General features: G+C 32.5%; 1 long non-coding RNA gene across 1 annotated transcript; it reads left to right on the top strand.

The window, feature by feature from the left end:
- The first annotated feature begins 7,121 nt into the window (after positions 1-7,121).
- On the top strand, positions 7,122-12,552 carry LOC127834775 (uncharacterized). Its single transcript, XR_008028170.1, has 8 exons — positions 7,122-7,238; positions 7,701-7,758; positions 9,598-9,705; positions 10,763-10,894; positions 11,204-11,334; positions 11,482-11,601; positions 12,030-12,140; positions 12,391-12,552. It is a non-coding gene; the product is annotated as an uncharacterized LOC127834775 (long non-coding RNA).
- The last annotated feature ends 2,538 nt before the right edge of the window (positions 12,553-15,090 follow it).

Below are 15,090 nucleotides of genomic sequence, written 5' to 3'. Positions count from 1 at the left end.
ATAATGTCGGTCTTATGTGATAATTAATTTAACATACGTTACATAAATTCACAGTTTTGTTCAAAAACACGAATTACTATGGCAGTATATGTATCTCCTTATATTTTATCGTTTACAATAATAGGGTTTAAACAGCCATTCGATTCACATGCGCATTCAAACAAGCATCCTTGGTCAGATCGATAGCACTTACATCGTGCTGTTCTAAGCTTGGTTTAAAAGCCACATGGTACTAACTGGACACAGGCTGCAGGGACATTTGGTTTCCTCATCCATACCGGTTTCGACGAATGTTCTGCAAGTTTCCATGCGCCAGTATCAAGAGGATCATCAGGCTGACAATCCTTATCTGTGGCATTTAGCCATATCTTTGCCTGATAATTTGCCCTTTTAATGTGAAAGTCAAACGCATCATTTGTAGGGGGTAACAAATCCAAACTCTTCCTGGCTTTCCAAAATAACCGATAACTACATGTGTCAATGTTTGGTGGGTGGTCCTGACAGCAGCCATACAGCACACACAGAAATTTAGAAACTGCTAGAGCATCACCATCTCTACCAACACCCTCCAATGTATCAGGTTGTGCGATATATTTCACGCAGGCGGTTTTCTTACTTATTCCATTTAGAGCAAACGTGGTGTTGCATCCTGTCAATGTGTGAAACTCCAAAATGTTCCTTTGGCATTGTCACCTAGGTGTTCAGATATTGTGTGCACAGGATAACATTCTCTTGGTTTGCTTGTACCAGATATCATATATACCTCGGCGTCAGCTCCAATGTGGTTTATTAACACGAGCAGAACGTCAGTGTCTCTACAATATACTTCTAAACGTTTGTAACCTCTACCAATAGCGTCCCTTGAGTGCAATATCATTCGCGTATCTGCCTCCTCATGATCTACACATAGGTTTGTCGCATCAAAAGAACTCGACTTTGAATCAAGATCACCTGGAAATCCACCTCCTTCAACTATAGTTGATCCTGCTGGAAAATTGTTTTATTGTTTTAGCAATTCGTTTGAGAGAAATTCAGCCTGCTTTATTGTCATCGTGTGTGATATACTGTACCCATATTTGCTGAAGTGAAACGTTTTGACGTGTTATGAGCTTCTTATAGGTCGACGCTTTCCTTTCCTCTAAGCTCTCGTTGCAAAGTATCGATCAAAAGTCACATCAACTCGGGTAGTGTTTGCGCTGAAATGCCCTAAAACAGATGTTAAAAAAACAGTTGCATATTGTCCAAATGTTTGACAGTCCTTAGGCTTACCTAAACTCTGAATTAGCGCATGTCCATCACTTATTGCACATGTTGCATCAGTCGTTGTTGGAACAACTTGAGGCGTCACTATATCATTGTCCTTTGTAAGCACTTCGAGTATGTTTGATTTCTGGGTTTCATGCATTTTCCACTAGCCTTTGCAAATGATAATGGCACATCAGAAAGTTCATGTTCTAGTACAGATGCTGTTTATATGGCTCTCCTTGAATTTGTTGCCTTGAAAAGTCTCTGCATTAGCTTTCTGTCAGCCTTTAAAATATTTGTCACTTTTTGCTTTTCGATGACTGTCTCCTTATAAAGATACGCAAATGTTTTGGACTGTACCTTTTAAATAGGAACATAAAATTCAACATTCAGCTCTTTCAGCCTTTACACTGCAAAATCCTTAAGTAATGTTTAACCTCGACTTTCACAGGTTAATAAATCATCGCTGATATCATTAGTTGCAACGTCCTTAGATGCTATTGAGAACAGACAGTCTGTTCTCTTCTTCATGCTATCCGAATATGTCATATAAACCCAGAGCTGCATCATTTTCTTTATGCACTCTTCCTCTTAAGAAACTCTCAAACGAGTTCTATCTGCTCTTTTCTTGAATATTCCATCATCTTCGTCATCATCATGTTGATTGAACAATTTCATGGTACTATTGGAAACATTAGATCTTACTGACCATGTCATACAAAACCTCTTGCCTTGTCCTGTCTTTTTATTCCAATTATACCCACCTGTCGTTTTACACATTCTGTTTATCCACTCAGAAGCTTGGGTGACAGGTACTCCGTTGAATGCTCTTTCCTTCAGCCTGACTACGAAGTGACCTTCAATTAACTCTTTGAACACTCCAGGTGCTGCATATTCTAATTCTTCTATGTCTGCTAGATATACATGTACACCATTAGCCACGGTAGCATCTCGGAAAAGGCTTCAATATGCAACAGCCAATAGCCTATTCTTTAATAAACTTTATAAGGATGTCAACCAAATGTAGGTAGAAATTTCCGAAAGAAATGTTCTTCACGTTACTTTTCTCTTTGTTCAATTTATCTAGTAATTCACCTATCTTTTTCTCCTTGACTGCTTAAAGAAGATTATCATTTGCTTCCCGAATATCATCTTGGTTCAAGCGACTTTTTATTTTAAAAGCAATCTCTATTCCTCTTACTTCATGTTCAAGTTCTAGGATTTCTTTTTCCTTCGATTCTAACCACTGACAAAACTAGCTTAACTTTTACCTCCAAATCGCTTCATATGCAAGCATATGGCCCGTAACCGCACAATAATATGCCTTTCCATCCATAACCTTAGTAACAGCATTTGGTCCAAATACACCTGTTTCAACAAATACGTCCTCCAATCCTGAACATTCCATATGTTGACCGATCGCGCGAAGGAAATTGAAGCATACATGAAGCCATCCCATCATGAAAATAAATTCTTTTAACGTTTTTTATTTGCCCATAATATGTCTTTGCCTTTGCTGTATAATGGCTGGTCAGCAGTTATAACAGTGTATTTCTGTCCAACACGCCTTCTTATTAGTTATACACAAACGAGTTTCAGTTTTTTAAGCGTATGTTGTACTTCATTAAATATATAATGGATCCTTTTAATTTTTCGTTTTACTTTACAAATATGCTCATAGAGTTAACAACAATAAGCAAAAACTATTCCATTGTTTAAAAAATACGTTTTTAACAAAATATTTTATTTTGTTGATTTTCAATGTCAGTTGCCATGTTTATTTTGGCATAAAAGTGCACTAAATGACCTTTTGACCTATAAAAGTGAACACTAGAATAGATAAAATTTTAATTACATCCAAGCAGGTTCATTTTCAGACAAATTACTGCCTTAAATTTTTCAATTTTGGTTATAAATCATAATGCAATGTATTTCATCTCCTAAACAACTGAAAACTGTACCCATTGACCTTTGACCTAATTAAAAGAATGTCAAGCACCTGAGAAGGTGACATCTCCTCTAGACTTTTAGCAGAGGATATGTACATACCAAAAAACATAAATAGAAGCCATGCCTAAAAAATGCCAACCAACTCTTTTTCCAGGCACATTTCTCAGATTTTCAGGTTAACTATTATACGATTTTGTCGAATATTTGTGAATTTATATAAAATGTGTAAAAATCTTATTCATCATATATTTCATTATCAATTAATATAAATAAAATAAGCCAGATATTTAATTCTGAAATCGAAAATGTCTGTACAGTCGAATTTGCCAGCATGTAAATCATACATGTACGAAGTGAATCTTAATTTATTTTAACGGTTCATTTTAAATTCCTGCAACGATATCTATTCATACGACACACGAACACTAACTCTGATCCTAATAAAAAGACGAATGCTTCGGTTATTGTAGGAAAATATGTACGACATATCTTCGTCACAATCGGCTCGGGGCACTAATTGTCTTTGCTGCATTTTATGAAATTCGTCTTCAATGTAAAAAATTTCTTGCCTATTTTGTGTTATTGTACCATATTTTTATCAATATATTACAATTAAACACATATGAAAATCGTATAATCTCGCTCTAATTAACAATTAAGCGAAATGTTCCTCAAGATTATTGATTTATAAATATTTAATAGATATTCCCCTTGACTGCAATGATTTTATTTCACCTTTTCTTGTAATTATTCACCTATATTTTAGCACAGGAATTTATCCAGGTTATCGGGCTAATTGCGTATAGTTCAAATCTACAAAAAAGAGTTCAAAGAATATTCCTTTCAACTATAGATGCATCCCACTGGTTATTATTATGTCTTAAATATGTTTTTTAAGTCATTCGTGATTGCGTTTATTAGTGGTATGAACATGGAAATATTGTTTAATGACGCTAAAGTTGGATTCAGAGATAACTTTACTACGGTCGGTTGCATTCTTATACTACAATCAATAATATAAAACGTTTTAGCAAATAATATGAAACTCTATAGCGCATTTATCGATTACGAAAACGCTATCGGCACGGTCATACATGATGAACTGTGGGTAAAATCATTTCCCTTGGATGTAAGTTTTAAGATGATAAATATGCTGAGGCCAATCCTTTGTTGAAGATACTGATAACAAATTGTTCTCAAAATTCTTTGATATTTCATTAAGGGTCAGGGATTCGCTCTCCGTTTTATTCTGTTTATAAATTATAGTTTAGATTTTGAGAAGCTCACATGTCAAGAGACAGATACACTCTCCTTGAATGTGATATTGTTTGCTTATCTTTTAACAACTGTTACAGATGCTTTTAGTTTACAAGCATACATGTAGGTGAATTGTAAATGTAGATACACTAACTCACATTTTTTATATAAGAGAAAATACAAAAAACTATAAATGGTCATTGAACAATGTAAACATAGACAATTTTAAAATATTAACTACCTTTTTTATCAAAGTCAAGTATACTGGTTCGCTTAATTATGATATTATAACCCGAATGGAGCAAGCCTGTAAGGCAAAAAAATGTTACTATTTGATACTTTAGTTGGACCTAGTCTGTAGCGAACTTTCGGGGATCTGTAAAGAATTATCGATCAATGTATGATGAAAATTTCGAATATTATTATATCACATATATTGAAAAGCTGTGACAAGATTTAGACAAAGTGCTCACACATAAGGAATAAAATAAAACCGGTAGATACAATAACATTGATAGAGAAAACAGAAAATGTAAACTGTGTAGCAGTAACATTATTGAAATAGTACATAAGTGTATATAACTTCTTACGTTTATGAACGCGATATTGAGAATTAAGAGTTAAGCATAAAGTTAAGCAATCCCTTTACACTGGCAACAATTTTACATCTATGATGTCCAGCACTAACACTAAACAGAGATATTTGTCAATTTATGTAAAATGCGATAATAGACCAAAATTATAACCTTGCTGTTTTGCTATTTTTTTGCTTCTTGATAACACTTACGATGTAAACAAATTCCTCACGTACTTATTCAATTCATTATAACTTTATATGAAACGCTTTTAGTTACGTATTTCATTCATATGGCCAACTGTATGATTATTTAATTACAATGTTGCCAAATGCACGTATTTGCCGATTCTGCCAAGCATCTGAACCAAGGTTTGATATGAAAATATTTCGATGAAGAGTTACCGTTTAAGTTATGTTTCAATAAATATAATGGGACATTTCATAAAATTATAATTCTTGAATTGACATAAACTATAATAAAGTGGTATTTAAATAAAAACCCCATTGTTTAAAATACTATTAGAAATCCCAAAGTGTTAATTCCATTTGATATTCTAAGTGATGGATTACAATAAGAAATCTTGAACCGTTAGTTCAATTTGAAATTCTAATTCTTGAATTACCATTGGAACTTTTTAAGTGTTGTTTCAGTTTCACATTCTAATATTCGATAACAATAAGAAATCTTAAAGTGTCCCTTCTATTTGAAATTCTAATTTTTGAATTGCCATAAGAACTCTAAAAGTGTTCCTTCCATTTGAAATTATAATCCTTGAATTACAATTAGAAATCTGAAAGTGTTAATTCCACTTGAAATTCTTTTTCTTGGATTACCTATAGACATCTTAAAGTGTTCCTTCTAAATCAATTATTTTCGGTTTTTGTCCAAAAACATAACTTTTGGTAACTTAACTGATTCTGAAAACCTTCTAATGCAATAATAAACTCTTATTCTAAAGAAAAAAGCGTTATGTGATTTTCATTTAAAACAGAAAGTATGCATTAATATTCTACATTTAAAAATATAGACAAATTCATTTACTACACTCACGCGAAGAAGGGAAAACGACTCTGCATGTACAATGTGCACCAACATAATAGCTTAAACACTTAATTTATAACAAAACCCAATATATGTATTATATAGTTCTTTGTTTATAATGGCGTTTCAGTCGCCCATTGGCGCTCATCCTAGTATTATTCTAACTTAAATAGCAATAGTCACATCGGTATGACTGAATAAACAAAGTTCTTTTGTTTAAACACAATGCCGTATGATCAAAACCTTCAATAAAATGTGTCCAAATCTAACTAGTACTCTGACCGCTGTTATGTAAGATCTTTGTTATTATTTCAACAGCATTAACGTAAGAGCAGGGATAAACTAAGCAATGTTTACAGCAGTCATCATTTTACTTGATTATTTAAGTTTTAACCTTGAAATACTTTACTCACTACATACTCCACATGGTGAAATAACTCCCGTGCGACATGGCTTAACTAAGGACGAAGGAGTATTTTGATAATATTGGTTATAATGGTAATGTTTATATTATACTGATAATGGTTATACCGTTCTTTCCGATATAAATGTACGTGATAATGTGGTTATAATTACAGCAATGGTTATATTGATAAGGATAATTATATTGTTCATAAGATAAGGATGTACACGATAGTGAATAATGCTTAATAATTTATCACATATGATTTTGTCCCGCAAAGCTTTTTGTGTGCACACATTATACGTATTACTCATTTAAGAAATGTTGAGACAAAAGAAAAAACAACTTCTGCAAATGGAGTATATAGATTCAAAAGTGTGTCATGGATCATGGAATCGAATTTCACGGGTGCTATTATTAGATCTCTTGTAACGTCTAGTAGATGAAATAGACATTTATAGTCAGCACTTTATTTACCGTTGCTTATGAAACACTTATTGTGTGTTCGTGGGAATAAAAATAACAGGCCATAGTCTGAAGTTAGTTGGACTGATTTTCATTTACTGAAGGTATTACTCATTTTGAAAATTGTGTTACAAAAATAGTAACACGTCTGTAAATGGAATACCTAGATCCAAATTTAATGGTTAATTTAGTTAGACGGGTATATGTAATAAGCGTTGAATACAAGTAAGCCAGTGGGCACCAGAACATTGCTCGCAGTCGTAAGTTAACTTAAAACGTTGAAAATGGAATTTATTAAGGTAATAAACGAAAGTACAGAAATGCAAGTTTATTTTTGATTGATTGATTGATTGATTGATTGATTGATTGATTGATTGATTGATTGATTGATTGATTGATTGATTGATTGATTGATTGATTGATTGATTGATTGATTGATTGATTGATTGATTGATTGATTGATTCATTGATTCATTGATTGATTGATTGATCGAATTATTTATTTATTTATTTTTATTTATTTATTAATTAAATGTTTGGTTTTATTTTGATTAGAAAAAAGCAACAACAAAAAATGCAAACATAGATTTATATGAAAACTTGGTAAATATACTGCGTAAGAAGGGTTCTTTTCATAATTGATTCATTCATTCATCTGTGCATTCATTATTTCATTCTTTCATCGTATAATCGATCACTTCATTAGTGTATTCACTCATTTATTTATTCAAACAATTGTTTCACTATCAAAGTATTTTCAGAATGTGCTTTCTTACGCTGTGATTGTTTGGCTGGTATTACCGGGTGGGATAAGAACAGGTAAGTAATACATACATTATGATAATGATTATGATTACTATTAGTATTAGTATCAGTTTTAGTATTAGTGTTAGTGTTAGTATTAATATGATTATTATTATAAGTATTATGTTTATAATGATTAGTATTGTTATTATAAGGGTTACAATTATAAGCATTATAATTATCAGCGTTAGAAGTAATAGTGGCAGGAGTAGTAGGTTGTAGCTGTTGTTGTTGTTGAAGAATTAGATAAATAGAACGTATTAAATATTTACAATTTGATTTTACTTTTTTAAATATCGTTACTTAAATCATCTGGCTGGTATCGTGCCAAATTTGTGTAACCCATTGTCAGCAAGTAACATAAGAAATGATGTAATATCGGGTTTATACTCATGGTTTCCCTACTTTGACTAAATCATGTTTTTTTATAGTTCATGTATTTTCGGCACAATTGTTTTAACGGGTCCTCAGTTACGCCTCGATAGGCGACTTAACCGACTCGCGGATATCAAGTTAAGTGTTAGTAAAGAATTGGTTAAAATAATTACCAAATACCGGTTTTATCAAGTTTTAAACAAAACAAACGACTAAATATTCTGAAGTCTGTATTATGCTACTCGCTATACCTTATGACAAGATTTGCAGACTTTTTTAATGACGTCATCGTAGATTTACGTTAACAAAAACATTATGGATCGTCTCAGCTTTCTTTTGCCACTGCTTATATTATAATAAGTATTTTCTTCATAATTATGAAGAGTGCAGTTCTAATGATAATATGCTTTCTTTATTAAGCTGTGTTCTTTCTTGATAATCCGGGGCGATTTTATTAGTGTGACTAGTGTATTTTTTTATTATCGTTTTGTTAGTAAATTACGAGAATGACATATTAAGAACATAACGACAATCCGTGGACACGAGAGAGGTTTCTATATTATGATACTTTTCGCCATGTATGTTGAGTCGTTTTCTTTTATGACACGTGCGTTCTTTATATCGATATGTGGTTTTATTTCTATCATTGTGGTACCAAGTGCCTTTATTACGATTTGCATATTTTTCATTATTAAAAGTGGCTTCTTTTCTACGTGTGCATTTTTTGTGACTAGTGGGGTCTTTATGCCTAAGAGTGTTTTCGTTATCTTTGTTGTTTCTTTATAATGTGGTTTGCGGTCTTTCTAATTATGGGAGATTTTATTGCTACGATAAGTTATTTCGTCTTTTTGATATGTTATTTCTTTATTATGTCGTTCGCATTTTTTATTTTAATTTAATTGTAACGATTAGTTCTTCTGTCGTTTTGATATGAGATTTCTTTATAATGATGTCTGCATTTTTCATAATGTGTAATTTTATTGTGGCGCTTAGTTCTTTCGTCTTTTTTATATGTGATTCCTGTTCAAAGCTATTTTCATTCTTGGTTGCGGTATGTGCTTTCCTTATTACGATTTGTTGTCTCTTCTGTATGGCATGTGGTTTCTTTCTTGTAATGTTTGCATTCTTAATTATGAATAATGGTGTCTTTATTATTTTGTGTAGCTCTCTCATTGTGTTTTGAAAGTTCATTTTTATAATATGGTGTTTTTTATTATGTTATGTACATTCTTCATTCTTACTTGTTGCTTCATTATTGTGACTTTGCATTTCTTTATAATGACTTCTGCTTTCTTTTTATGACTTCTGCTTTCTTTATTATGATGTGAAGTTTCATGATAACGATAAGTAGTTTCTTCATTGTTATAAATGCTGTCTTTCTTCTGTTGTTTGCATTGTAAATTCCACCGAATGGTTTCTTTTCTGGTAGATGCATCTTATTACTTGATATATAAACCAGTTATACACGTTCCTATTAAGAATTCCTCGACAAGAGCGGCATATGCAAGGTTGCTAACAGTTATTGTGAGACGAGATACTGGTGTAAAGAAGGATTCACCGAGGTCAACCAATTCTGTCTCGGAAAAAGTATGAACTTCTTTAACTAGTGTGACTTTTGACCGATATGTGATATTTAATATTAGAAGTATTGTAATGCATATTTTCACAACAATTCCTTAGTGGGTATAATTAACCGCTTGGTCTTGCTATAGTTCACATTAGAAAGCCATGAGCAATCCAATTATTCTATTTGAATGCAATGCCTATCCTTTTCTAGCTTCCCATATACCGTGGTAAACAATCTTATTTTCACATTATAAAGCAGTGAACAATCTTAATATCCGAGTATAAAGCGGTCACAATATTATATCATTATGTTATACTGCGGCGAACAATTCCTTTGTCCTATTATAAAGCGGTGAACAATCAAAAACTAATTTTATTAAGTGATGGTCAATAATATTGACGTGCAATTAAGTGTCGAGCATCACATCAGCCTATTAAATAGCGGTAAACAATTATATTATTTCCGATGCCCGGGCATTATAAAACAAGAGATGTGTTTGTCAGAAACACAATGCCCCCCTATTGCGCCGCTTTAAAGCCATATATTTGACCTTTGACCTTGAAGGATGACATTGACCTTGACCTTTCACCACTCAGAACATGCAGCTCCATGAGATACACATGCATGCGAAATATCAAGTTGCTATCTTCAATAATGCAAATGGTATTGCAAAACTTTAACCAAGGGTAAAGTTTTGGGACACACACAATGAATGAATGACAGACAGACAGACAGACAGACAGACAGACAGACAGACAGACAGACAGACAGACAGACAGACAGACCATAAACAATATACCCCCGATCTTTCAATCCTGGTGCATACAAATTTATACACGTATATTATATTTACACTCTTTCCTATACGTGTATAGATGAAAACAAGGATGCTCCTACTGTTGGTGCAATGTTTATTCACTGCCCATAAAGAATTATAAAGAAATATTTTTCCTTCATTGAATGGAAGATTCAAAAGGTGCATACAACTATTGCTTTCGTATAATAAGCATTTTAATACTTACTCTGTACAAAGACGAATCTGCTGTTTGCTGATGATTAAGATGTTGTTTTCTATAGTTGACACCCAGTGTTCCATGACGACAGATTGTATTCCGGATGCAATTTGCGCTAACTTCTCCGGAAGAATGTACTGCGCATGTCGAGACGGATTCAAAGCGGAACTCAACAAAAAGGAATGCCGCTTGAAAGGTGTGTCCTTGTTCTACCATTATTCGCAAAACAACTTTGCATGAGGCAAAAACACAAAGACAGAGCTCAAAACAAACACGCAATTTTCACACACAGATACACGTGGGTTGTTGTAGCAATCTATTTTATTAACAATATAACCTAATAATATTATTAATGGGAAACATATTTAAGCTGGCGTAACTTATACCATTATACCACGAGGATACCTTTTATAAAGAATTGTATATTAGAAATTATTTTTGCAAAACTAAGAGTCAAATGAGAATATTATGCGACAGTAACATTTTTTTCTACTTCTATTAACAGTTGGAAGTCCTTGCAACGTGACAGCCGCCCAGTATTGCATCCACAACGCAGTTTGTGACGTGACTTTGGCACTTGCAAATGCGAAGAAGGCTATTCAACAAACAACAATAACAGCGAATGTCTAGGGAACGGTAAGGAAACTTACATCCGGACCAAATAATGCATATACATATTTATATGTATACGCTTTGTTTATGGGTTTTGATAGGTTTTCAAAGGCAAAGCTATAATATGTTTCTAATGTGATGGCTTGCGAATGAAATCCTTATACATTTCAGTTGGTTCCATTTGTACTACCATAAGTGAGTGCATTCAGCACGCAGTATGCATAGCACACAAGTGTACATGTGAGGACATGTATACACCTTCATATGACAAAACCAAGTGCAAAGGAAACGGTTAGTTTAATATGACAAGGTTGACATATAGTATATTATCCGAGTTCAATATAGAATGATACACGTTTAGTGAAGTATAATTACACAATTGTCATTTGAATATTAATTTAAATATATACTATTTTGAATGTATAGTCCTTATTATTTTGATCAGCCGATCGAGCTTTAGGTTTCAGTAAAAGATAGCTTTAGTGTTCATTTTCCGAGAAAGACAAATATTTTGTTTGAAATCGCGAAGTTTTAGTATACCTGTCATTTTGAAAGTGCAAATTCCTTTGCTCTGACAAATATATTTATAAAAAACATACGATTAATTCTTTTTCATCGGATATTCACGAAAAAACACATATATAATCTTTAAACGTTTTAATTCAAAACAATACCAATTTAATGTGGACATGTAACACAAGTACTAGCTGTACTTTCAGTTGATGCCCCTTGCCATACAAACTCGACGAGCTGCGTTGCCAACGCCGAGTGTATTCAGGGCAAATGTCGATGTAAAGACGGTTATCATGGCACCAAAATGTGCAACAAAGGTCAGTGAAATGAAACGTCAATCTTCAAATAAATAATATGTTAATTATACCTGATTATCATTTCTTGTTCATCGAGACGACATTATAAAACCAAGCAATAAAACGCTAATTTGACGTGAATCTTTTCGACAATCACTATTGAACTTTTAAACAATTGTCACTTGCCATAAAGAAGGACCATGTGCTATGGTAAGGTTTATCAAATGCAGATGAAGCAAATGTTTTATTTTATTTATATTTTATTTTTCAGTTGTATTGATGGCAGATTATCCTCTGTAGAAAAAAAATAATGGCTACTTCCGGCTGGGGCGTCGCCGCCCTTATCGGGATTGTTTTTGTCGTGTACTGCTGTTGCAAACGTTGCCGCAAACTAGAGAAGCAACCTATCAAGAAATAATTGGGTTTACATTTAGAAAAAAGAACGTAACTTAACTCGAAAATAAGTTACTTCAGAACTTCCATGTATCAATTCTTTTCCTCTATTTCTAACATATCTACAATTTGGTAAATGATTTATTTGTTAGTTGTATATTGCTTATGCACGCGGGAATAATTGTGTACATGTAATTCGATCTGGTTGTCAAACTAGGATGTCTTTGTTACGGAAAATCATCATATTTATGTTTGTCAGTTTTCTACGAATCGCTTCTTTTTCTTGTTCTGTTGGATAAATGTTACAGAAAAGCCTATAATATGTAGGATCTACATTTTAAAAAGTTTATGTTAGGTATTAAATAGATGTTCAAGAGTATTCCGATTGTTTGAAATTCTTGTAACTATTATCATGTTTTAAAATGTTTTATACATGGACTTGTTGTTGTTCTTTGGTGTGTGAATTTTTCGTACACAATATTTGCAAACATGAAAGTGTTCATAGACGCCAAAAATGAGGTACCGGGTATGCTTTTGTACGTAAAGTAAAATAAGTGGCATAATCCTAAGCCACACTTAAATATTTAAGTACGTCTCCAAATAAAACCATATGTATTTAAATTGTTATGTGGCATAAACATCACCAATGTTAGTTTGTTTTTGTGTGTGTGTGTGGGGGGGGGGGGGTCAGACTACAGAGAAAAAAATATAAATATAAACTCTGTTTGAGTTTAACTATTTAGAACAAGCAATCATATGCTTTGTTCATTGTTTAGTGAACAAGTTAAACCTCTTTTATCATTAGCCAGGTTAAAGATTAATCCCACCTGGCTTTTACAATTTCAGACAAATTTTACAACAAAATGTTGAAAATGAATATGTAAATATTTTAATATAAATGTCATTTGAAATACTATATTATTTTCACATGAATAATCTATTAATTGATTTATTTCAAGATTGATTAAACGATTATTATGGATGGGGACAAATATTTACAAAAATGAATTAAATGGCAAATAAGACCAAGACAGTAATGATGATAATAACAAATATTTATAAACATATATTTGATATTCCACTCACAGACTAAACAATAAAAAAGTCAGCATTCTATACATACATGTTTGGTATACATTCACAAATATTTATTTTTGCAAAGTTTATACTTCGGTTGTTTCATCGCACCAACCAGTGCTACCAAGAACCAATCGGCCAAATTCTATTCAACGATATCAATATCCACCTGTTAATAAGTTAGTTTATATCCTCCTGTGAAAGTTTGATTGTTAAATGTAATCATTATGCATCACATCTTGCGTTCAAATTAGATTTAATATCTTACTCGGCAAGTTATGTTCCTGTACTAGGTTCTGGAAACGAAATTTTAAACCACCTAGTGAAAGAGGACTTTTTCTGTACATCTCGTGTTTGAAATTGCAAAATCTTACAAAGAAAATCTTAAATTTGAGCGCTTAATTTATAATTTTAATGAAATTATGACCATTTTTATGTTCTCAGCATTAACACAGATTTCGGAAATTGTGTCAAAAAGAGCAATATGATTCGATGATTTGCAGTACATGTAATGACGTGTTTGGTGACTTAATTCTCACCACAAATGATTTTATAAACAGTAAAACACATTAAGATACATAACGGAGCAACATCTAGACAACATGCTCAGACAAAATATCAAAATATCATGATTTTCATGAAAACAAAAATCCATCGAATATCGTATATGTATGATGCTGTCAAGGCAAAATGATAACATACACAGAACCAAATTGAAACATATGTGTGAGATAGATGTTTTTCACATGCTATTTTATTATACAAGTCAAAATAAATAAAATTGACAAATGTTCTGAACATGAATTCATTTGTCTAAACTGGTAAAATTGCTGCTCATGTGACACATCTTACTGAAATGAGATACAATTCTTTGAATAACTGCACAACAAATCATTATTATGTCCTTATGGAACCTTGCGGTTTTGTAAATTTAAATTCAGTCGTTTTATGATATTTAGATATAAGTCAACAAAACATTAGACATAACTTAGAGAGATAATAAGCGCTAAACATGACATGAATAAACATATGCTTTAAATCTCACCACAGGCGTCATAGGATTTAAACATTTTCCGGGGGAGGACCCCCTAAACTCCCGTTTTTGACGATGCTGGAACAGCTAACGTCTAAGGTTTGATAACCAGTAAAAAAATTCTTCACAATGGCGACCTATGTAAAAGACCGAGCCTTTCCGATTGAGATAACTCGATTTTTTCAGTTACTTCCCTTGGCATTCTCCTAGCAGAGTTGTCGTTCGTGTTGATAAAGGTCAATATTAATAGAACAGCATATCCTGGGGAAACAGATTCAATAAGTGTATCAGAATGTAAATTTCAAGTTAGTAATTTTACATCCATTTTATTTTTATGGACCAATGAAACAACTATATAGTTTCTCTATTTTGTTTTATATTTGTTCTCGATTTAGTAAATAAATTGCGAATAAAAACATGTAAAATTAACTTTTTACGTGATCACAAAACTAAAGAATGCGAACAATT

The sequence above is a fragment of the Dreissena polymorpha genome, chromosome 6 (assembly GCF_020536995.1).
Source record: "Dreissena polymorpha isolate Duluth1 chromosome 6, UMN_Dpol_1.0, whole genome shotgun sequence".
Taxonomy (NCBI): domain Eukaryota; kingdom Metazoa; phylum Mollusca; class Bivalvia; order Myida; family Dreissenidae; genus Dreissena; species Dreissena polymorpha.
Note: the sequence above shows the minus strand (reverse complement) of the source record. Positions and strands in the feature narration are given on the sequence as shown.